This window comes from Oncorhynchus keta, chromosome 28, assembly GCF_023373465.1.
Source record: "Oncorhynchus keta strain PuntledgeMale-10-30-2019 chromosome 28, Oket_V2, whole genome shotgun sequence".
Taxonomy (NCBI): domain Eukaryota; kingdom Metazoa; phylum Chordata; class Actinopteri; order Salmoniformes; family Salmonidae; genus Oncorhynchus; species Oncorhynchus keta.
Genome location: NC_068448.1, coordinates 26,028,517 through 26,052,977, shown reverse-complemented (window position 1 = coordinate 26,052,977; position 24,461 = coordinate 26,028,517). Strand labels below are relative to the sequence as shown.

At 44.3% G+C, this 24,461-nt stretch overlaps 1 protein-coding gene across 2 annotated transcripts in view; it reads right to left on the bottom strand.

The window, feature by feature from the left end:
* Window positions 1-4,929, bottom strand: part of LOC118360565 (plexin-A1-like) — a 320,507-nt gene extending 315,578 nt beyond the window's left edge. For both annotated transcript variants that reach the window (XM_052485217.1, XM_052485218.1), the window contains exon 1: window positions 4,783-4,929. The gene's annotated coding sequence lies outside the window, so the exon portion shown is untranslated. The remainder of the gene's footprint in view (window positions 1-4,782) is intronic.
* Between the last annotated feature and the right edge of the window lie 19,532 nt (window positions 4,930-24,461).

Genomic DNA, 24,461 nt, shown 5'->3' with positions numbered 1-24,461 from the left:
GTGAGCTGATATGAGTCTCTAGCTTCAGTGATTTTTGCAGTTCGTTCCAGTCATTGGCAGCAGAGAACTAGAAGGAAAGGAGGCCAAATGAGCAATTGGCTTTGGGGGTGACCAGTGAAATATACCTGCTGGAGAGCGTGCTGCGGGTGGATGCTGCTAAGGTGACCAGTGAGCTGAGATAAGGCAGGGCTTTACCTAGCAACGACTTGTAGATGACCTGGAGCCAGTGGGTTTGGCGATGGATATGAAGCGAGGGCCAGCAAACGGGAGCATACAGGTCGCAGTGGTGGGTAGTATATGGGGCTTTGGTGACAAAACGGATGGCACTGTGATAGACTGCATCCAATTTGCTGAGTAGAGTGCTGGAGGCTATTTTGTAAATGACGTCGCCGAAGTCAAGGATCGGTAGGATAGTCAGTTTTACTAGGGTATGTTTGGCAGCATGAGTGAAGGATGCTTTGTTGTGAAATAGGAAGCCGATTGTAGATTTAATTTTGGATTGGAGATGCTTAATGTGAGTCTGGAAGGAGAGTTTACAGTCTAACCAGATACCTAGGTATTTGTAGCGAAACATCCCTATAGCATGATGCTGCCACCATCATGCTTCACCGTAGGGATGTTATTGGCCAGGTGTTGAGCGATGCCTGGTTTCCTTTAGACGTGACGCTTGGCATTCAGGCCAAATAGTTCAATCTTGGTTTCATCAGACCAGAGAATCTCATTTCTCGTGGTCTGAGAGTCCTTTAGGTGCCTTTTGGCAAACTCCAGTGCAGACATTTTTGGTACCCTTCCCCAGATCTGTGCATCAACACAATCCTGTCTCAGAGCTCTATGAACAATTCCTTTGACCTCATGGCTTGGTTTTCACAATAAATTGGGGAAAAAACGGGGAAAAAACGTGAAAACTGTTTTCGCTTCATTATGGGGTGCAGATTGATTTTAGAACAAGGCTGTAACGTAACAAAATGTGGAAAAGTCAAGAGGTCTGAATACTTTCCGAATGCTAGGTATCAATAAAACTGCACACTTTTCTCTCTGGCCTGTATATACATTTTTTAAATTGCAGCACATTAGGAGTTTTCCTAAAAAATAATTATAAAGCCAATATATATACAGTTGAAGTCGGAAGTTTACATACATCTTAGCCAAATACATTTAAACTCTGTTTTTCACAATACCTGACATTTAATCCTAGTAAAAATTCCCTGTCTTACGTCAGTTAGGATCACCACTTCATTTTAAGAATGTGAAATGTCAGAATAATAGTAGAGAGAAGGATTTATTTCAGCTTTTATTTCTTTCATCACATTCCCAGTGGGTCAGAAGTTTACATACACTCAATTAGTATTTGGTAGCATTGCCTTTAAATTGTTTAACTTGGGTCAAACGTTTCGGGTAGCCTTCCACAAGCTTCCCACAATAAATTGGCTGAATTTTGGCCCATTCCTCCTGACAGAGCTGGTGTAGGTTTGTAGGTTTGTTCGCACACGCTTTTTCACTTCAGCCCACAAATGATCTATGGGATTGAGGTCAGGGTGCTGTGATGGCCACTCCAATACCTTGACTATGTTGTCCTTAAGCCATTTTGCCACAACTTTGGAAGTATGCTTGGGGTCATTGTCCATTTGGAAAACCCATTTGCGACCAAGCTTTAACTTCCTGACTGATGTCGTGAGATGTTGCTTCAATATATCCACAGAATTTCCTCATGATATCATCGGATTTTGTGAAGTGCACCAGTTCCTCCTGCAGCAAAGCACCTCCACAACATGATGCTGCCACCCCCGTGCTTTATGGTTGGGATGGTGTTCTCGGCTTGTAAGCCCCCCCTTTTTCCTCCAAACATAACGATGGTCATTATGGCCAAACAGTTATATTTTTGTTTCATCAGACCAGAGGACAAAAAGTACGATCTTTGTCCCCATGTGCAGTTGCAAACCGTAGTCTGGCTTTTTTATGGCGGTTTTGGAGCAGTGGCTTCTTCCTTCCTTAGCGGCCTTTCAGGTTATGTCGATATAGGACTCTTTTACTGTGGATATAGATACTTTTGTACCTGTTTCCTCCAGCATCTTCACAAGGTCCTTTGCTGTTGTGCTGGGATTTATTTGCACTTTTCGCACCAAAGTAGGCCTTGAAATACATCCACAGGTACATCTCCAATTGACTCAAATGATGTCAATTAGCCTATCAGAAGCTTCTAAAGCCATGACATAATTTTCTGGAATTTTCCAAGCTGTTTAAAGCCATAGTGAACTTAGTGTATGTAAACTTCTGACCCACTGGAATTGTGATACAGTGAATTACCAGTGAAAAAATCTGCCTGTAAACAATTATTGGAAAAATTACTTGTGTCATGCACAAAGTAGATGCCCTAACCGACTTGCCAAAACTATAGTTTGTTTACAATAAATTTTTAGAATGGTTGAAAAACGAGTTTTAATGACTCCAACCTAAGTGTATGTAAACTTCCGACTTAAACTGTAAAAATGTGCAGATTGTAGGCTACTGTAGCCTATGTATTACATTCAGCTCTAGGAAGAGTCTTGGTGGTTCCAAACTTCTTCCATTTAAGAATGATGGAGGCTACTGTATTCTTGGGGACCTTCAATCCTGCAGAAATGTTTTGGTACCCTTCCCCAGATCTGTGTCTCGACACAATCCTGTCTCGGAGCTCTATGGACAATTCCTTCTACCTCATTGCTTGGTTTTTGCTCTGACATGCACTGCCTTTCCAAATCATGTCCAATCAATTGAATTTACCACAGGTGAACTCCAATCAAGTTGTAGAAACATCTCAAGGATGATCAATGGAAACAGGATGCACCTGATCTCAGTTTCGAATCTCATAGCAAAGGGTCTGAATACTTATGTAAAAAATGTATTTCTGTTTTTATTTTTAATAAATTTGTAAAAAATAAAATTAAAATTAAAAACTGTTTTCACTCATTATTCAATTTGTTCTTAAAACCGACTTGCCTAGTTAAATAAAGGTTAAAATATTTGTTTATACAAATAATACAATTATATTAAAAAAATAAAAAATAATAAATGGGGTATTGTGTGAGGAATAAAAAAAGAAACGATTTTAGAAGAAGGATGTAATGTAACAAAATATGGAAAAAGTCAAGAGGTCTGAAAACTTTCCGAATGCACTGTATCTATAAAACTGCAGCCCCCCCATATCGCTCACTTTTTCAGCAAGATGAATGCGCTGACATCTAACAGATGTCTGTACAAATTAAATCAAAATTATTGTAAATATTGAAAATTGAAAATTGAGGAGGAATAGCCTATAAAGGTTGTTACATCCAGTGATTGCTTATTATAGCCTGGCATCCACATTGTGCTATTTATGAGTAAGGCCTACCAATAAACAGGCTATCTAATCCAGTGCAGGCTAAACAAAACTTGGGCGATAGTGTATGGAGTACTCCAATAAGGCTCCCATAATAAGAAGAGTGACTGTTTGGTTATGCGTAGACAAAAGCACATGTGCATCCCCTTTATCACATAACCTACCAGTAGGCATACAATCCTAATAAAAAATGTATTACATATAGTAGCCTATTTATTTACACATTAGGCGATATAAACCTACCAATATGCTGTGGGAGTGGGAAGAACATCAATAGAGATTCTGGGTGCACACCCACGGCCAGCACCGCATGCATGTAGGCTACAAACCTAAACACACTGCGATAGGGAATCCTAAAAATGCGACAACATATCAATAGACTATTCTATCTACTTGGAATAAGGTTCAAAATAATGAATGAGAGCCAGTAGAGGCTACATAGCCTCCTACATAGCCCACTGATAACAGCTAAAAACGGAACGCTAACACCATGGTTAATCCCCCCAAATAAATGAGGAAATACAAGGACTCACATTTCAAGAAGAATCTCATAGGCACACTGATGTCTGAACACTAATATGCGTTCAGCAATAACATCCAATGACATTCTCATCGAGCATTAGCCTGGACGGAGAATCTAAAGTGGATGTTATTTTCGAGCCTCTTATCAACACGTTCCAGCATAGTCATAGGCCACCACTTTTATCCATTTGTTTCGGCATCTACGTGAATTGCACAGGCTAACCTACATCCAACATCGCCCAACCAGCCGTCACCTACGAATTCAGTGTCAAAACTTCATAAGATGACATTAAAGTGTCAGCGCATGTTGATGAGATGGGATACACCCGCACCAAGACATGTCAAAGCTTTGAAAATGACTTCAATAAATTGCCACTTTATTTGTCATTTTTCTCCAGGCAATGATACGGTGGCAAACCTCAAGCTCTATCTGTGCAAGTTATGGAGTTGAAAATTAATTTCGTTGAGCTCCTATTTTATTAACCTGCATGCATTAAGCATGTGAGATAACGCCCCAGCTATGAAGCCTACACACGGCTGCTTGATAGGCTACTTGTATGCATTCGGCAAGTACAATGTAACTGGTCGACTTCACCAACTTGCCAATGATATCAAATATGTCGTTAAATGATTTAGGCAAAGAATGCGATGTGCCCAAACCTGAAATAACTGAGAGATCGCAGATACTTGAACTAAAACGATCCCCCAGATCCGCATTCATTGAGTCCTCGTCTGCCTATCCGAATTATACTGATACGACGACACGACGAATAGAAACACCGGGGGGAAGCATTGGGGGAGAGAGAAGGAATGTCACTCAATGGAGCCACAAACTACGCTACAAATTACACTGTAATAACCGCAATGTAAATCAAGTTGTTGCAGAAAAGTTTTGCTCTACTTACGGATAATTGTGATCTTGGGGGTTGTTTTCCTCAGCATGATTAAAATCTTAAACTTGCAGACATTTCCACGGCTGTCACGATACTCGTCCAAAGCTCCGAGTTCCGAGTCTTGAGCTTCTCACAGCATGAATGGAGCGGTATGCGGTGAGCTCCGGATAGAAAGTCAGCCTCGTTCTGAGCCGCAGGAATGCGCGCGGCCGCTGTCTGCTTGGTCGCGTCGCCGCCTACCGCATGTAGGTGGCAGCGTTAGGCACGGTAGTGACCACTGGATTCGAAAGCTCTGTTATAGGGCAACCTCGTCTGTCAGAATTCTTTACAAACACTGATTGATTGAAGATCATTTTTCATGATGTTAAAACCATTCCAACATAATAGTCTAATGTAGCCTATTAGTGTCTAATGGTCGCCATACGTTGTCTCACGGCCACGGGAGGTAAAGGTAGGCACAAGAGGAACGATAATTTCCATAAAATGAAGGATTTTTTTATTGAATAAAGGAGCAGAGAGTTATCATTGAGGATTGCGTTCAGTATATGGCTAGCCGGTTCCCCTCTAAACCTAAAGAGCTGAAACTGATTTAAATGCCTTCTGTGTTGGGAAACAGCTTTAGTGGAATGTAATTCACTTTGGGGAAAAAGTGCCTTCGAGAACCAAAACGGGTTCTTCGGCTTTCCTCATAGGAAGAAGAACTGTTTTGTGTTCCATGCAATGTTCCCTAAATTTTTTTCGGCACAAAGCAAATGTCAGCTCTCTGAAAGCACGTTTACTGTGAACACTAAGGCTGTACCTGCAATAAGTTATAGTTTTAACAGTGGCCAAGTGGCTATTTGATCATAATTTAGTCCTAACATAGGGACTACCATCAAAAACAATGGAGAAAATGCATCCCATAACATTTGAACATGGAAATAGCTATTCTATTATTCAGGCTACAGTAGCAGCCAATGTGTGGTGTTCATTGTAGGCCTACATTCCATGAGACTTAAAAGAAAACATGCAAGCTTGAAATTAAACTGTTTATCCACTTGTCTTTCAGACAAGGAGGTGACTGAAAATATTGTTGTGTTGTTTGATCAAGAAACCACTTTACAAAATAAAATGTATTATTATTCTCATACCATTATTACAGAGAATCAGATGAATTATGCTACCCTCTGCCTGACTGACTTGCTTTTCAAAGATTTATAGAAATGTACAGGATTTGTGCTCTTGTAGGAAGCAAATACTCCCCCATTGCTGACTACAAATTATCTATAACTGGGCTAATAATGTGCACACATGGCTACATGCAGCTCTTGCTTTGATCTCAAAACAAGCACATCTACTTACAAACTCTTATGGTGTAAACACAGTCCAGTTTAAAGTGAATGGCATGGATCCATATATGGCAACGGTTTATTTGCATATAGGCCTACTGGAGCACCTGATTGGTTATGTCACACTGGTCTGTGTAGAATCCTACTCCAATCCTACTCAAATTTAGTTTTGGATACTAAGTCTCGTGTAGTTTGTTTTGTTTCGGTATGTTGCATTGAAGTGGCTAATATTGCGTTGATTCAATCTCAATTCACACACTAAAGGGAAACATTGATAGTGTTAACTAACGGGGAAAACTCTAGAAAGTAGAGTGAAGTTCAATTTCGTTCTTTCCCCACGGGGGCTGATATTTCTTCTGCATGGCAGTCCTGGGGGAGCTGTGCGCCCGCACGCAGCTTAGAGGGAACAATGGTTCCATGGAGAACCCTTTCCACAGAGGGTTCCGCATGGAACCAAAAATGGTTCTACCTGGAACCAAAAAGGGTTCTCCTATGGCAAGGGTAGACAACCCTGTTCCTGGAGTGCTGTAGATACAGCAGGATTTTGTTCCAACTAGGCACCACACCATCTAGGCATCATTTCGGTGATTGCCTAAATTAAACACAACTGGGCCCAGATTCACAAAACACTTCTTATGCAAAAATTTAAGAAGCTTATTAATTAAGAAAAAAAACAAGAAGTCCAATTCCCAAACAATATCTTAAGATTTAATGATTTTCTTATGAATCTTCTTAAGATGATTGTTGCTAGGCAACCGATTTAGCTAGCTATCTAGCTAGCAATGGCAATCATGTTAGCATATTTCATACTGAGATTACTGCTCTAAAACATGTTCTTGGGTTTAAAATAATGAATACTGAAACTTTCAGATGAAGCTTATTAAACATGTTCATTTGCTTTCATGAGCTTCTTCTCTCACTGCCCTGAGTTTAAGACAAGGGTTTAGCTATCTTGGAATTAACAACATTACCAATAACTTTATTTTCAAGATTCTAGTTTATTCTTAAGGAGAAACATAAAAAATAGCGTAACAACATTTCCAATAAATGTTTTGAGTAATATCAAATTTGCTTAAATTTCTTCTAAAATGGCAGTTAAGAAGAAATGTCCTCTTAAGAAGGTTTTGTGAATCTGGGCCGTGGTCCTCCAGGCCGTTTAAACATGAAAACATGAAGTGCCTGTGGCACTCCAGGACCAGGGTTGCCTACCTCTGTCTTATGGGGACAACCTATGAACCATTTTGAAACCCTTAAAAATGAAGTATCCCCACATGTTATCCCCACAAGTTATCCCCACAATTCTCAGAGCCTATAATACCATTTTGGCACAAAACGACTCAATACATGAATGTTTGCCTGACAAATTACAACAGGCAAGTTGCAGGAAAGGGAAAAAAATGACAATAAACACTATTATGAAAATTAGAAACACTTCTCAAAAGGAAATAGAGGCAAACAAACGCTGCAAAACACTCAGCAAATATATACGAGCCTCAAAAGAGTGAAATAGTTAGTAGCAAAAATGTGCGTAATGATTGTCGTCTCTGGGTCATCATCACAGCTAGGTAGGTTAACTATGGAACAATATGCAATACCTATGCTATTTGGCAAATTTTCTCACAAATCCAGCAACTGATGGGCCTGACTCTTGACCAGGAGTGTCCCTCTCCTGTTCAGGTTCTTCACAAAGAACATCAAAAGTGACCAGATGATGAGGATGGAGGAGGTCCGATCTGCTGGTGACTAACATGTCTGTTAACAATTATATTTCCCCAAATTTGAAAAAGGTCACTCTTTCTGAGCCATACACAATTCAAAAAAACATCCAACTCACAGATGACCCACAGACTCACTACCAAGGTTTTCTTGCACTCCTCCAGTTGCAGATTATCATTCATTTTTACACATACCGGTATACACGTCATGGTTACACAGAGCCTCTCACACATGCTAGCACAGACATCCACAGACTTACACTCAGAATAATCCAAATCCATTTTTGATCTGGTTTTATTTCTCTCTATAAAGAGATTAATCGTTTGACATAATCTATTTGATAGAGCTTCAGTGTAGTATCACATATTGTGTGGCAGGCTGGCTGGCAGCTCAGTTCTGCATGGTACATAAACCCAAGTGTGGCTGGCTTGATAGCGGAGCTGAGCCCCTGAAATTATCTTTATTTTCCCCTGTGAATATTGGATAATACTGTAGGTTACCACATTAGTGATGACGGGGCGGAAGTGCGTTTTCATGTAGGCCGTTGGGGTGTAGGACGGGATGTGGTCATCTCGTTGATGTGCCGTTGCTTTTGTACTGTAGAGTGTGTGTCCGTGCTTGTGCGTGTGTGTGTTTAGTCATTTAGGCAGGTTGTTAATTCACACAATTGTTTTCAATCTACAAAGTAATTTGCATCTTCAGTCCTTCCACATCATACAATTGAACTTAGAATCAATTTAGAATCAGAGGCTTAATAATGATCCACTATGGAAACCAATTTCATCATTTATGTTGATTGTTGTGTGTATTCATCCATGTCTCACATAGCTTGACAAGCATTATGGAAAAAGTCCTTAGATTGGGTGGAAAATCACAACCTCGTCATTAATGTAGACTCTAGAGAGTTTAGGGTTAGGCTTTACGTTGTATGTCCCTGGCTGTTGTTCCTCATTTACCATAATGTCGTTTTAATGAGTCAGCCATATAGGAAATGTGCTCAGCAAAACACAGGAGAGGTGTTTGAACCGAGATGTGTGTTTGTGTGTATTAGTAATTCTACAGGGACATGGGGGGTTTAATCCAGATCAAAGCTTGTCGTAAGGCAAGGTGAGCCCTGTGAGATGAGGGGGAGATGAAGGCTGCCTTGGGTCTTGGAGCCCACTCCTGCCATGTCTCCTCTCCTCTGACTCCTCTTCTCTGCTCTCCTCACTCCTCTCATATCCCCTCCTGTCCTCTCCATGACTCCATGCTCCCTCCATCTGTATTTGCATAATATATCTGTGAAATTTCATTTCCTGGCAACTTCTATGCAACAGGTGATTTATGTAGATAACCCTCTCAACACATTTATAACTAACTCATACGCTGCTGCAACACCTTGTTCTTCACACAGAGCCTCACGCTGTGAACAGCTCTCAGACCTCTAGTGGCGATGCTGAGTCCTGAAGCTCTGACGGTTCTGTACTCTGACGGGCTGTGCCCTGTTGCGTTGGCACCCCGGGTGAGGATGACATGGATCCAGAGTGTGTTTTAATGTTTTAACAACTCTGCTCGTAGCCTATCTCTCCCCATCCGGCTGGCATCGCCTTAAACCATGCCATCCATTTCATCCACATCTTCCAACACCCAATCATAATTACAATCTCGTCAGAAAGAGCAAGCTTGGAGGAAAGTAATTAGAGACCAACATTATTTTCTCTTCGAAACAAATCCAAAAAGCTCAGGCTTCATTCCTCAACTGCCTGTGATGTGTCAGGCTACGGGGGCGTACGTACAGTGAAGAGAGAGAGATGGGAGGTGTTTGTTACATTTTGTAGCCTGTTTTTGATCATGAAGATCACAGTATTCTTTACCGCCTGAGACACCACTCAGTGGGCAAATTAACTCCCCTAAGAAGTGTGGGAGCAAGGCGAGCGTGGGTGGGTGGGTGGGAGAGGCAGTTTGCCTGCTCAAAGGGCAGACTCCTTTAAAGTGAGTCTTTTTTGTTTCCCTTGGCTGGGTAATTATGGCTTGGCCATGGTGTCAGGGTGTGTGTTTATTGGTATGGCTGGGCTGTCACCCACTGGCCTAGCACGTGTCACTAGAACACTAGCTGGAGTTAGATTAGAGTTAGAGAGCAAACAAGTCTGCTTCAGCTAACGCATATGACTTCTTCTATCAGTGTCATGTCAACTAGTTATATTGAAATGTAGGCCATATCCCAAATATATGGCTATAGATTGTTACCATTAATCCCATCAGTTTATGGTCAAATCCAGTTTTGTGTAAACTTTTCTCTGTCACCACTGTTTCCATCCAAAGATGTAAGGTGACTGGTTGTGCTGAATCACTAGAAGCAGCCACCCAGGGCCCAGAATCAGTACTATAAATGAGCAGCCACTCAGGGTCCAGAGTCAGTACTGTAAATGAGCAGCTACCCAGGGCCCAGAGTCAGTACTATAAATGAGCAGCCACCTAGGGCCCAGAGTCAGTACTATAAATGAGCAGCTACCCAGGGCCCAGAGTCAGAACTATCCCTTAATCTCCAGCTCCACAACCACCATTTGCAATTCATCAGCAAAGCATGACCTGATTATGGTGGCTACAGGGAGCATAGCACTGGTGTAGGTCGCAATGAGTAAGCACCAGCGGCCATCTCCACACCACACGCTGCCTCTCTCTGCATCCCTAAGTGATTGTAATGCATCGCCCTCTCCCAAAGACATGGCAGCACTTACTAACATTCACCCCCTATCGGCAATCCAAGCTCCACTCAACTGAGATGAATTATGCAATTCTGACAGCAGCAGTTATCACGCACAATCTTATTAGAGAGAGAGGGGGGCCTATGTATATGTACCACTTCCTAGAGTACTATGTACACTGAATGTAGTATAAGACTTTTAATATTATTCTAAATGTACAGTTTTACAGTGATCAAACAGTATGGCTTTATGTTGTATGGAAAATGCAGACAGTAGTGCCAAACCTCTCTCTATTGAATAACACTGACAAAGGTGTGAGACGGATGGTTTGATTTTCCTTTCCCTTCAGTAGTGTCTTGTCATTGGCTTCATATTTAGTGAGAGTTACTGTATAGTGTGTGTAGGGGAAGGGATGAGTGATGCCACATAAAGCTGGCATGTTGTGACACTCAGCACTCAGTGATAGGGGAAGGGATGAGTGATGCCACATAAAGCTGGCATGTTGTGACACTCAGCACTCAGTGGTAGGGCAAGGAATGAGTGATGCCACATAAAGCTGGCAGGTTGTGACACTCAGCACTCAGTGGTAGGGGAAGGGATGAGTGATGCCACATAAAGCTGGCATGTTGTGACACTCAGCACTCAGTGGTAGGGGAAGGGATGAGTGATGCCACATAAAGCTGGCATGTTGTGACACTCAGCACTCAGTGGTAGGGGAAGGAATGAGTGATGCCACATAAAGCTGGCATGTTGTGACACTCAGCACTCAGTGATAGAGGAAGGGATGAGTGATGCCACATAAAGCTGGCATGTTGTGACACTCAGCACTCAGTGATAGGGGAAGGGATGAGTGATGCCACATAAAGCTGGCATGTTGTGACACTCAGCACTCAGTGATAGGGAAGGGATAAGATATGCCACATAAAGCTGGCATGCTGTGACACTCAGCACTCAGTGATAGGGCAAGGGATGAGTGATGCCACGTAAAGCTGGCATGTTGTGACACTCAGCACTCAGTGGTAGGGGAAGGGATGAGTGATGCCACATAAAGCTGGCATGTTGTGACACTCAGCACTCAGTGGTAGGGGAAGGGATGAGTGATGCCACATAAAGCTGGCATGTTGTGACACTCAGCACTCAGTGATAGGGGAAGGGATGAGTGATGCCACATAAAGCTGGCATGTTGTGACACTCAGCACTCAGTGATAGGGGAAGGGATGAGTGATGCCACATAAAGCTGGCATGTTGTGACACTCAGCACTCAGTGATAGGGGAAGGGATGAGTGATGCCACATAAAGCTGGCATGTTGTGACACTCAGCACTCAGTGATAGAGGAAGGGATGAGTGATGCCACATAAAGCTGGCATGTTGTGACACTCAGCACTCAGTGGTAGGGGAAGGAATGAGTGATGCCACATAAAGCTGGCATGTTGTGACACTCAGCACTCAGTGGTAGGGGAAGGGATGAGTGATGCCACATAAAGCTGGCATGTTGTGACACTCAGCACTCAGTGGTAGGGGAAGGGATGAGTGATGCCACATAAAGCTGGCATGTTGTGACACTCAGCACTCAGTGGTAGGGGAAGGGATGAGTGATGCCACATAAAGCTGGCATGTTGTGACACTCAGCACTCAGTGATAGGGGAAGGGATGAGTGATGCCACATAAAGCTGGCATGTTGTGACACTCAGCACTCAGTGGTAGGGGAAGGGATGAGTGATGCCACATAAAGCTGGCATGTTGTGACACTCAGCACTCAGTGGTAGGGGAAGGGATGAGTGATGCCACATAAAGCTGGCATGTTGTGACACTCAGCACTCAGTGGTAGGGGAAGGGATGAGTGATGCCACATAAAGCTGGCATGTTGTGACACTCAGCATGTTGTGACACTCAGCACTCAGTGATAGGGGAAGGGATGAGTGATGCCACATAAAGCTGGCATGTTGTGACACTCAGCACTCAGTGGTAGGGAAGGGAGGAGTGATGCCACATAAAGCTGGCATGTTGTGACACTCAGCACTCAGTGGTAGGGGAAGGAATGAGTGATGCCACATAAAGCTGGCATGTTGTGACACTCAGCACTCAGTGGTAGGGGAAGGGATGAGTGATGCCACATAAAGCTGGCATGTTGTGACACTCAGCACTCAGTGGTAGGGGAAGGGATGAGTGATGCCACATAAAGCTGGCATGTTGTGACACTCAGCACTCAGTGGTAGGGGAAGGAATGAGTGATGCCACATAAAGCTGGCATGTTGTGACACTCAGCACTCAGTGGTAGGGGAAGGGATGAGTGATGCCACATAAAGCTGGCATGTTGTGACACTCAGCACTCAGTGGTAGGGGAAGGGATGAGTGATGCCACATAAAGCTGGCATGTTGTGACACTCAGCACTCAGTGATAGGGGAAGGGATGAGTGATGCCACATAAAGCTGGCATGTTGTGACACTCAGCACTCAGTGCTACACTTGACCTGATCTAGTTGCTTTGTTGTTCTGGTAAAAATGAAAATGTAAAACAGAAAACGTTTTTGAATCTTCTAGTAATGTGTTGGTCTTCCTACTACTGAATGACAGTAGGTAAGTGAATTGGTTTCCCCAAGGTGAGAGGGGGTGTGAGGGGTGATAATTGTGTTGCTTGCTCGACAGCCCATTAGTTCATAAGCCACCATGATATACAATAAGGCTGTGACAACAAAAAGACAACAGTCACACAGTGGCGGAGGAAATTCAACTACACATACGTTTGTTTCATCACAAAACTGGAGAGACCAAGCAGACCTGACAATGATGACGTTTTGCTCAGGATGTGATTTGATTTGTGTGAAGCCAAATCCAAACTGGCCTCCCTTGGGGGAGTTTGCTGCGCCAGGACAACCCACAGTTGAACTCAGCTCAATGCTGATTCATTAAGGAAGGCCAATCCGCATAGCAATGATAGGTCAGACCAGGTGAGGATATGACGGAGTCAACCAAGACATACTGATTGTGTTTCTTCATAGCTCCTACTCTCTCTATCCTAACTATCTTTATTTCTTCCCCCCCCTCTCTCTCTCTCTCTCTCTCTCTCTCTCTCTCTCTCTCTCTCTCACTCTCGCTCTCTCTCTCTCTCTCTCCCAGATTCTGATGACTCTATTCTTCTTCAATGATAGGCTAGCCGTGTTAGCCACTGTCAGCTGTTGTACTGCTCAGTGTGTGAGTGTGTTGTGGTTAGATATGACTGCTAAGACCAGGGAAGAAGAGCCAGCCAGGTGTGCTCAATCCAAAACTGTTCATCCCCCTCACCACAAGCTCAGACATTTGCTGTGGCGGGCCAATTTGTTGGGAGAGGCGGCGGTTATCTAAATGCAAAGTGATGCTGTAATAGCACTCAGGATGCGCCGAATCGCCAGTGGAGAGCACCGCCTGTAAGAAAGGTAGAGACGGATGCGGCACAGGGGGAATTACTTGTGTGAAATCAAGCTGGAATGATGCAGGGAGACAAAATATGTGGATTAGAGCCTGTCAGGGCTGAGGAAGGAGGGGAGAAAAACACCTTCCATATCAGGGAGCCATCATCAACGAGTGACGAGCAGAGGACAGGGAAAGGAAAGGGGGTGGAGACAGACGTCATCTTACCTTACACAATGTCTATGACAGAGGTGAATGAAGAATGTACAGTATAAACAGTGCCAGTGTAATCTAATCTGGTGTAATGCTAGTAACCTGAGGGTTGATTAAACATCATTGATAAAAATCTGTATAAATCAGTTCTAATTAAACTTCTCATGGCTTTACAATCGACATCGCAAACAGCAGGAACCTTTCTATTCTTAAAGCAAAGCCTTTATACCCCTTAGGGATAGGTTCAATTATAAAAGTGGTATAAATTATTCATGGGGGACATTTTTACAAAACCCTTGGAGTAGGAATGTTTTTAATAAAGTCTTATAATGCATTCTGTTTGAGAAGAATGAACATTTTGGCAGTGTATTATCTAGCTAAAGCGGTGGTGACAAGGATATTGCAGTGGATCAGGCCTGTTCTTAGTTCAGTCTCTAAGCTCTCCACATTGAATGAGAATGTCACCTTTTGGCATCCCTAATGGGCCTCCATGTCTCACCATGTTTCAGCCAAAGAAATTGCATTAAGCACATTGATTTCTTCCGGTATGAAGTCACATTGTTTCATTCAAGGCAAGGTGCCGCTCTGCATCCTCAATAGTGTTGCTTGGGGAGAAGAGCATAACTTAAAACGTCAATTAGCAGGCCAGGGCCGTTTCTAGCTCTGGCCCCCCTGTTGTCGGTGGAGAGAAACATTTGATTGTTTCACACTTTGTTTGGTTACTACATGATTCCATATGTGTTATTTCATAGTTTTGATGTCTTCACTTTTATTTTACAATGTAGAAAATAGTCAAAATAAAGAAAAACCCTGGAATGACGTGTGTAAACTTTTGACTCTTGTTATGTATATCATTTTTATTTGAAAATATATTTTCCTTTTCCCATAACCCTACCGCTAATTGAAGTAAACTAATGGACAACGACACTTAAACTTCTACGTCCAGATTATACAGTACATACTATATACATTTTACTGACACGATGTATTTTACAAGTTATCTTTTGTTTGTTTTTAATCCCATCCTTCACCTACCCTTCACCTCCCATCTATCTCTGAAGACCATCCAGATTCTATTTTCCAAGTATTTTTAACTGTGCTGTTTCACAAAAAGTCTGAACCTATGTGGAGTTGAAGTGGGACGTTTACATACACCTTAGCCAAGTATATTTAAACTCCGTTTTTCAAAATTCCTGACATTTAATAAGAATAAAAATGCCCTGTCTTAGGTCAGGATCACCACTTCATTTTAAGAATGTGAAATGTCAGAATAATAGTAGAGAGAAGGATTTATTTCAGCTTTTATTTCTTTCATCACATTCCCAGTGGGTCAGAAGTCTACATACACGCAATTAGTATTTGGTAGCATTGCCTTTAAATTGTTTAACTTGGGTCAAACATTTGGGTAGCCTTCCACAAGCTTCCCACAATACGTTGGGTGAATTTTGGCCCATTCCTCCTGACAGAGCTGGTGTAACTGAGTCAGGTTTGTAGGCCTCCTTGCTCACACACGCTTTTCTGTGTTGCCCACAAATGTTCTATGGGATTGAGGTCAGGGCTTTGTGATGGCCACTCCAATACCTTGACTTTATTGTCCTTAAGCCATTTTGCCACAACTTTGGAAGTATGCTTGGGGTCATTGTCCATTTGGAAATCCCATTTGCAACCAAGCTTTAACTTCCTGACTGATGTCTTGAGATTTTGCTTCAATATATCCACAGAATTTCCCCCCCCTCATGATGCCATCTAGCTTGTGAAGTGCACCAGTCCCTCCTGCAGCAAAGCACCCCCACAACAAGATGCTGCCACCCCCGTGCTTCACGGTTGGGATGGTGTTCTTTGGCTTGCAAGCCTCCCCCTTTTTCCTCCAAACATAACGATGGTCATTATAGACAAACAGTTCTATTTTTCTTTCATCAGACCATAGGACATTTCTCCAAAAAGTATGATCTTTGTCCCCATGTGCAGTTGCAAACTGTAGTCTGGCTTTTTCTATGGCGGTTTTAGAGCAGTGGCTTCATTCTTGGTGTTTATACTTTGGTACTATTGTTTGTACAGATGAACATGGTACCTTCGGGCGTTTGGAAATTGTTCCCAAGGATGAACCAGACTTGTGGAAGGCTACAATTATTTTCTGAAGCTTTGGCTGATTTCTTTTGATTTTCCCGTGATGTCAATCAAAGAGCCACTGAGTTTGAAGGTAGGCCTTGAAATACCTCCATATGTACACCTCCAATTGACTCAAATTATGCCAATCAGAAGCTTCTAAAGCCATTAAATAATTTTCTGTAATTTTCCAAGCCGTTTAAAGGCACAGTCAACTTAGTGTATGTAAACTTCTGACCCACTGGAATTGTGATACAGTGAATTATAAGTTAAATAATCTGTCTGTAAACACAGTTGTTAGAAAAAATGTCTGTGCCATGCACAAAGTAGATGTCCTGCCCAACTTGCCAAAACTATAGTTCGTTAACAATAAATTTGTGGAGTGGTGGAAAAATTAGTTTTAATGACTCAAACCTAAGTGTATGTAAACTTCAGACTTCAACTGTACATTTGACGGACACAGTATATTTTACATGAGTTATCTTGTTGTTTTAAGTCCCACCCTTCAGCTCCACTCAACCCCTCCCATCTATCTCTGAACATCATCCAGTTTCTATTTACCTATATATTTTTCAACTGCGTTGTGGTGTTTCACAAAAGTTCTGAACCTGTCTATTCTCATAGTTTCAACAGATTGTATATTTAAAAATGAAAGTGTTTGTTAAAAGTATAATTTTTTTATTGATCGATTGACTATGACTTTTCAAATCACCCAGTACTATTTGCAGAGTTAGCTCCATGTAAATGTTGCAATTCTTCAGCCATTCCTGGACCTGCGACCAAAAACAAGCTACATATGGACAGTACCAAAACAAATTATCTAATGATTCTGTCTCTTTGCAGCAAAATCTGCAGAGCTGGTTTGGTTGTATCCCCCATATATACACCTCCATTCAAAAGTTTGGGGTCACTTGTTTTTGAAAGAAAAGCATATTTTTTGTCCATTAAAATGACATCAAATTGATCAGAAATACAGTGTAGACATTGTTAATAATGTAAATGACAACGCTGTGTACTACTCCCTTCACAGAACAGTGCAAATTCGCACTAACCAGAGTAGAAAGAGGAGTGAAAGGCCCTGGTGCACAACTGAGCAAGAGACAAGTACATTAGAGTATCTAGTTTGAGAAACAGTCGCCTCACAAGTCCTCAACTGGCAGCTTCATTAAATAGTACCCGCAAAACACCAGTCTCAATGTCAATTGTGAAGAGGCGACTCCGGGATGCTGGCCTTCTAGGCAGAGTTGCAAAGAAAAAGCCTCATCTCAGACTGGCCAATAAAAAGAAAAGATTAAGATGGGCCAAAGAACACAGACACTGGACAGAAGAACTCTTGAACATAGGGTGAGACATCCTTACTAATCTGTTAGAAAACCAGTTTCGATTTAAGAATAACTTTTGTATGACTGAAGCCTTTAGTGAGAGGTCTAATGATTTCATATTTAATCATTTCTGCCCCCCTGAATTTATATTCATTATTTAAATAGGCTCGTTTAATTTTGTATGGCTTGCCGGTTATATTGTTTGCTTCCATCATTTTAGAAACAGGTTGCTAGGTGTAGGCAAAACCAAAAGTAAAGAGGTAAACAGGGATATGACCTAGAGTTCATCAGGGTGATTTTTCCACACATACACAGGTATTTTCCTTTCCATGGAAGCAAGATCTTATCTATTTTTGCTAACTTTCCATAAAAATGTATTGTTGTGAGATAATTTCTTTCTTTCGGGATATGAATACCATGTATGTCCACATCACTATCAAACTGTTTTATTGGACAACTACACAGTAATGTAAAATGTGTATTTTTTTGTGACCCAATACGTAATATGGTGTACTTAATAATATCATAGTATATCATAATTGAATTGTAATCCAGACAGGTTAGGAAAAGTATCTAGATCCTCTATGAGGCTGTAGAGGTATCCAAATTGTGGATTTTAAACCCTGGATTTCTATCTCCTTGATATTAATGTTGGATCTGATTTTAATAGCTAACATTTTTATTTTTTATCTTTATTTATTTTTGTGTCGTGGTGTCCAATTGTTTTAGTAGCTACTATCTTGTCTCATCGCTACAACTCCCGTACGGGCTTGGGAGAGACGAAGGTTGAAAGTCATGCGTCCTCCGATACACAACCCAACCAAGCCGCACTGCTTCTTAACACAGCGCGCATCCAACCCGGAAGCCAGCCGCACCAATGTTACATTTACATTTACATTTAAGTCATTTAGCAGACGCTCTTATCCAGAGCGACTTACAAATTGGTGCATTCACCTTATGACATCCAGTGGAACAGCCACTTTACAATAGTGCATCTAAATCTTTTAAGGGGGGTGAGAAGGATTACTTTATCCTATCCTAGGTATTCCTTAAAGAGGTGGGGTTTCAGGTGTCTCCGGAAGGTGGTGATTGACTCCGCTGTCCTGGCGTCGTGAGGGAGTTTGTTCCACCATTGGGGGGCCAGAGCAGCGAACAGTTTTGACTGGGCTGAGCGGGAACTGTACTTCCTCAGTGGTAGGGAGGCGAGCAGGCCGGAGGTGGATGAACGCAGTGCCCTTGTTTGGGTGTAGGGCCTGATCAGAGCCTGGAGGTACTCAATGTGTCAGAGGAAACACCGTGCACTGCTCCCGGCCCACCACAGGAGTCGCTGGTGCGCGATGAGACAAGGATATCCCTACCGGCCAAGCCTACCCTAACCCGGACGATGCTAGGCCAATTGTGCATCGTCCCACGGACCTCCCGGTGCTGTAAGAACGGCCCATGTTCTGAATTCTGTCGCTGTACATTTCAAAAGGGCTGAACAAATAGTTATATTGACTACGTCCGTCCTAGCTCATTCATTAATGTCTTAATCAAAATTACGGATCGCATCTTATCGTCTCGTTGTCCCCTTATGCCATAGTTTGTACATCTCAATTGTCAGTAGAAACCACATTTGTTTAAGCAAATCAGCCATATCAGTTATGGTTTTATAATGGCAGTAAATGAGGCTGAATGAACTGATTCTTTGCCAGACAAGGCTCTGCTGATAGCCAGTTGTAGCAGTGGTAAGGTATTGGGACTGCTGCTGGGGCAGCAACTGGATCTTTATATTTGACCATGATTACTACAAGGTTTAGATAGCTGGCTAGACTAATTTACATAACAATCTTTCAAATGTTAGCTGACATGGGCTAACTGAGTGACTGTCAGCGAGTGCAAACAAGAGGAAAACTGATTATGGAAAACGTTGGTGCCCCCTAGCGGTCGTTTATGCTTAGAAACAGCAGGAAGAGGAGCGTCCAGCCTCCTGAACAATGACTGGTGCTGCAAGAGGAGCACCCAGCCTCCTGGACAATGAATGGTGCTGCAAGAGGAGCACCCAGCCTCCTGGACAATGACTGGTGCTGCAAGAGGAGCACCCAGCCTCCTGGACAATGACTGGTGCTGCAAGAGGAGCACCCAGCCTCCTGGACAATGACTGGTGCTGCAAGAGGAGCACCCAGCCTCCTGGACAATGACTGGTGCTGCAAGAGGAGCCTCCTGGACAATGACTGGTGCTGCAAGAGGAGCACCCAGCCTCCTGGACAATGAATGGTGCTGCAAGAGGAGCACCCAGCCTCCTGGACAATGACTGGTGCTGCAAGAGGAGCACCCAGCCTCCTGGACAATGACTGGTGCTGCAAGAGGAGCACCCAGCCTCCTGGACAATGACTGGTGCTGCAAGAGGAGCACCCAGCCTCCTGGACAATGACTGGTGCTGCAAGAGGAGCACCCAGCCTCCTGGACAATGACTGGTGCTGCAAGAGGAGCACCCAGCCTCCTGGACAATGACTGGTGCTGCAAGAGGAGCACCCAGACTCCTGGACAATGACTGGTGCTGCAAGAGGAGCACCCAGCCTCCTGGACAATGACTGGTGCTGCAAGAGGAGCACCCAGCCTCCTGAACAATGACTGGTGCTGCAAGAGGAGCACCCAGCCTCCTGCACAATGACTGGTGCTGCAAGAGGAGCACCCAGCCTCCTGGACAATGACTGGTGCTGCAAGAGGAGCACCCAGCCTCCTGGACAATGACTGGTGCTGCAAGAGGAGCACCCAGCCTCCTGGACAATGAATGGTGCTGCAAGAGGAGCACCCAGCCTCTGCAAGAGGAGCACCCAGCCTCCTGACAATGACTGGTGCTGCAAGAGGAGCACCCAGCCTCCTGGACAATGACTGGTGCTGCAAGAGGAGCACCCAGCCTCCTGGACAATGACTGGTGCTGCAAGAGGAGCACCCAGCCTCCTGGACAATGACTGGTGCTGCAAGAGGAGCACCCAGCCTCCTGGACAATGAATGGTGCTGCAAGAGGAGCACCCAGCCTCCTGAACAATGCTACATTGTTTCATTTGATTGAACGAGCCACAAATATTTTAGGGGTCCTTTCTGAGAATTTGTTAGACGGCCTGGTTTTGGTTTTATAAGGCAGTCTTTTTTCAATTCTCATCCAGACAGTTTTTTCCAGACCGATGAGGACACAAACAAACAAAAGTTCAATCAGCTACAAGTCATTAGTGTGTTCTGCATATACAGGTGAGCTGTCTGTAGTGGGAGATGGCACATTATTTATTTTAGGCCAAGTATGGAGCTATTCCCTATCTTTCTCCTGTCGACACTATTCTACACTGTGTTGCTTCCAATTTAACGAACAGTACAACTGTTATCAGCACTGCAGGCAATTACAGGTATGAGCAATCAGCATTTCGACTTATATAACAGTAATTGTAAACCGTATATTCCTCCTAGAGAGCTGGATTAAGGAACAATGTCAGTTCAGTTGTATTCCAATCAAAATGTTGGGTGGTAGCAATCAGTGATAACAAACAGGCCAGATGTGTTCACAGATGGCCTGCATTTCACTACTCTTTTCGGAAACCCTGGGGTTATTATGCCTACATGTCTAAAACACCTCTCCAGTTACATGTAAACGTGACATGTTTTCATTATCATAAGGACAGCTATTGCAAGAAAATCCTAGTCAGACAGCTGCCACATTGACTTCTTGTCATACATACATTGCTAGAAAAATACACCTGTCTCTGCTAATGACAAGAGAAGCCCTGTCCCAGGCTACATGGTGAAGCAGTGTAGTGGGAGCCTCCAGGTTTTAGAGTTTGGCCCCCTCTCCCCTCTCCTCATCCCCCATCGCTGTTCCCCCTCTCTGTTCCCCCCGGGCCGCTCTGGGATGCATCAGGCTTTTTAGAGAGTCACGTAGTCTCCTCATTAACACCCATCCGCCGCTCCCCGACACATCAGATCCCAAATGAGCCGGCACATCACCGCTCTGCTCTGCTTTGCTCTGCCTGTGATTCATCTTCCGCCATTCAGCAGCAAACTCCACTCTTCTCCTGCTCCTCTCCCGCACCATCGTCTCTGCACCACTCTGACATGTGTCATTTCATCTGCCATTCATTCATTTGTTCCCCCTTGCTTCTATTTTCATACTTCTGTTCTCTGCTTGCTTTTCCCCATTCTATTTCATTTGTTCTCCCTCCCACTTGTTGTGTACAGCAACACACAGTCCAAAGTTACAGTAACAAAGACTCTGCTCCATATACTCACATTATGTTCACTTCACATTGACAGTCAGAGACGGTTAAGTGGGGACCTTCGGAGGAAAGCTGCTGTGGAAGACAAAACCATTCCCCCAGTGTATGTCAGTAAGTCAGGAGTTCTCTTCATAGCAAACGTCCTTTTCGGACCTGACAATGTTTGTGGTTTGAGAGCTTGGGACTATACGGTTCTATTGCATATTTGTCCTGTTCAGTGTTCTCTACCTATATAGTACTCTAAATACCCCAATTCACGAATACAATATAGAAATTGCTGAACCCATTCAAACCAATGAGGTTTCGGAACTTTTATTGCAGATAGAACCTTGTAGTCCCAAGCTCTCGGTTTGGTAGGGTATACTCTAGAGCAAATGGTACCGTCCAGCTCCTTTTGAACTAAAACCTTGAGATGGGCCCTGGAAGACCCTGTCTGCATTCCTTATCTCAGGTCCATTAGAGCCTGACCAATCTGGATGCTAGTTGCTTGTTGCATCCAGCCAACCTTGCCAGAGTGAACAGATGAGGAGAAGGAGAAAAAAAGTATGTGAAAAGTAAGCTCCCCGTAGAGAGAAGAATTGATCCTCTGAGATTTCCTATTTAGTTTTCTGAAATAAATAGCCGTTGTCAATTGAGAATAACTATGGAGAAAGAGAGTCCAGAAGAGGCGAGAGAAAGGGAAGAGGGAGGGGGTTGGTTCTGCAGGTTACCATTCAGCCGAGAAAGGAGAGAGGCTCAACCTAATAGGAAATGGCTGTGTTGTCTCCCATCTCATTTGAAATGTGGCGCACTAGGACAGGTTTTAAAGTTGCATGCCATCTCCGTAAAGAGAAACCTCTTAACAGCTCTGTGCTTTTCTCTCCCCGCTCTGACCCAACCAATCCCAGGGAGAATAAATAAATGAATAAAATGTGGCGTGATTTCAGCAGAAAAATATTGAGGGTTAGGGAGAGAGAGAGAGGAGGAAGCCAGTGACAAATTGCAAATGCTTCCTCGCAGTGTGAGTGACAGGCCATCTTTATTCCACATCTGCAGGCAACGCCTCAGTGGGTGTTATTAATTGAAATGCGATTGCAGGGGAGTGTGGGAACAGCTCTCATATCTAATCCATATCAAACCAATTAATAAAAAACGTCCCTCTCCTCTCCTCCCCGCACAATTGATACATCCAATGGCAACCATGAATTAAAAAAGAGAAATTGAAAGTGCTATTTTGAAGAAAAAAAACTGCATTGAGATTAATTTGCGCCCATTATTCAGCCTGGGAGGTTTGGGAAGTCTTTGGTTTGTATGTAAAAGTGTTTCTTTATGAGTCAGTGAGTTATAATAACTGGCGGCCCACGTCGTTGGCTAGATTCTTTAACTCAGACCCCCAGAAATAAGATGGTTGTGAAACAATGAGATGTGAGTTAATTAAACCTCTTTAACCAGTGGTCCCAACTGGGAGGCCTGGTGTGGACGGCCTGTCCCCCAGGTCAGGGGCCCTCCTGCAGGTCATGACTACTAGCCCATACACTGGTGGTGTGGACGGCCTGTCTCCCAGGTCAGGGGCCCTCCTGCAGGTCATGACTACTAGCCCGTACCCTGGTGGTGTGGACGGCCTGTCTCCCAGGTCAGGGGCCCTCCTGCAGGTCATGACTACTAGCCCGTACCCTGGTGGTGTGGACGGCCTGTCTCCCAGGACAGGGGCCCTCCTGCAGGTCATGACTACTAGCCCATACCCTGGTGGTGTGGACGGCCTGTCTCCCAGGTCAGGGGCCCTCCTGCAGGTCATGACTACTATCCCGTACCCTGGTGGTGTGGACGGCCTGTCTCCCAGGTCAGGGGCTCTCCTGCAGGTCATGACTACTAGCCCGTACCCTGGTGGTGTGGACGGCCTGTCTCCCAGGTCAGGGCCCTCCTGCAGGTCATGACTACTAGCCCGTGGTGGTGTGGACGGCCTGTCTCCCAGGTCAGGGGCCCTCCTGCGCTGGTGGTGTGGACGGCCTGTCTCCCAGGTCAGGGGCCCTCCTGCAGGTCATGACTACTAGCCCATACGCTGGTGGTGTGGACGGCCTGTCTCCCAGGACAGGGGCCCTCCTGCAGGTCATGACTACTAGACCATACGCTGGTGGTGTGGACGGCCTGTCTCCCAGGACAGGGGCCCTCCTGCAGGTCATGACTACTAGCCCATACCCTGGTGGTGTGGACGGCCTGTCTCCCAGGACAGGGGCCCTCCTGCAGGTCATGACTACTAGCCCATACCCTGGTGGTGTGGACGGCCTGTCTCCCAGGACAGGGGCCCTCCTGCAGGTCATGACTACTAGCCCATACCCTGGTGGTGTGGACGGCCTGTCTCCCAGGACAGGGGCCCTCCTGCAGGTCATGACTACTAGCCCGTACCCTGGTGGTGTGGACGGCCTGTCTCCCAGGTCAGGGGCCCTCCTGCAGGTCATGACTACTAGCCCGTACCCTGGTGGTGTGGACGGCCTGTCTCCCAGGTCAGGGGCCCTCCTGCAGGTCATGACTACTAGCCCTTACCCTGGTGGTGTGGACGGCCTGTCTCCCAGGTCAGGGGCCCTCCTGCAGGTCATGACTACTAGCCCGTACGCTGGTGGTGTGGACGGCCTGTCTCCCAGGACAGGGGCCCTCCTGCAGGTCATGACTACTAGCCCATACCCTGGTGGTGTGGACGGCCTGTCTCCCAG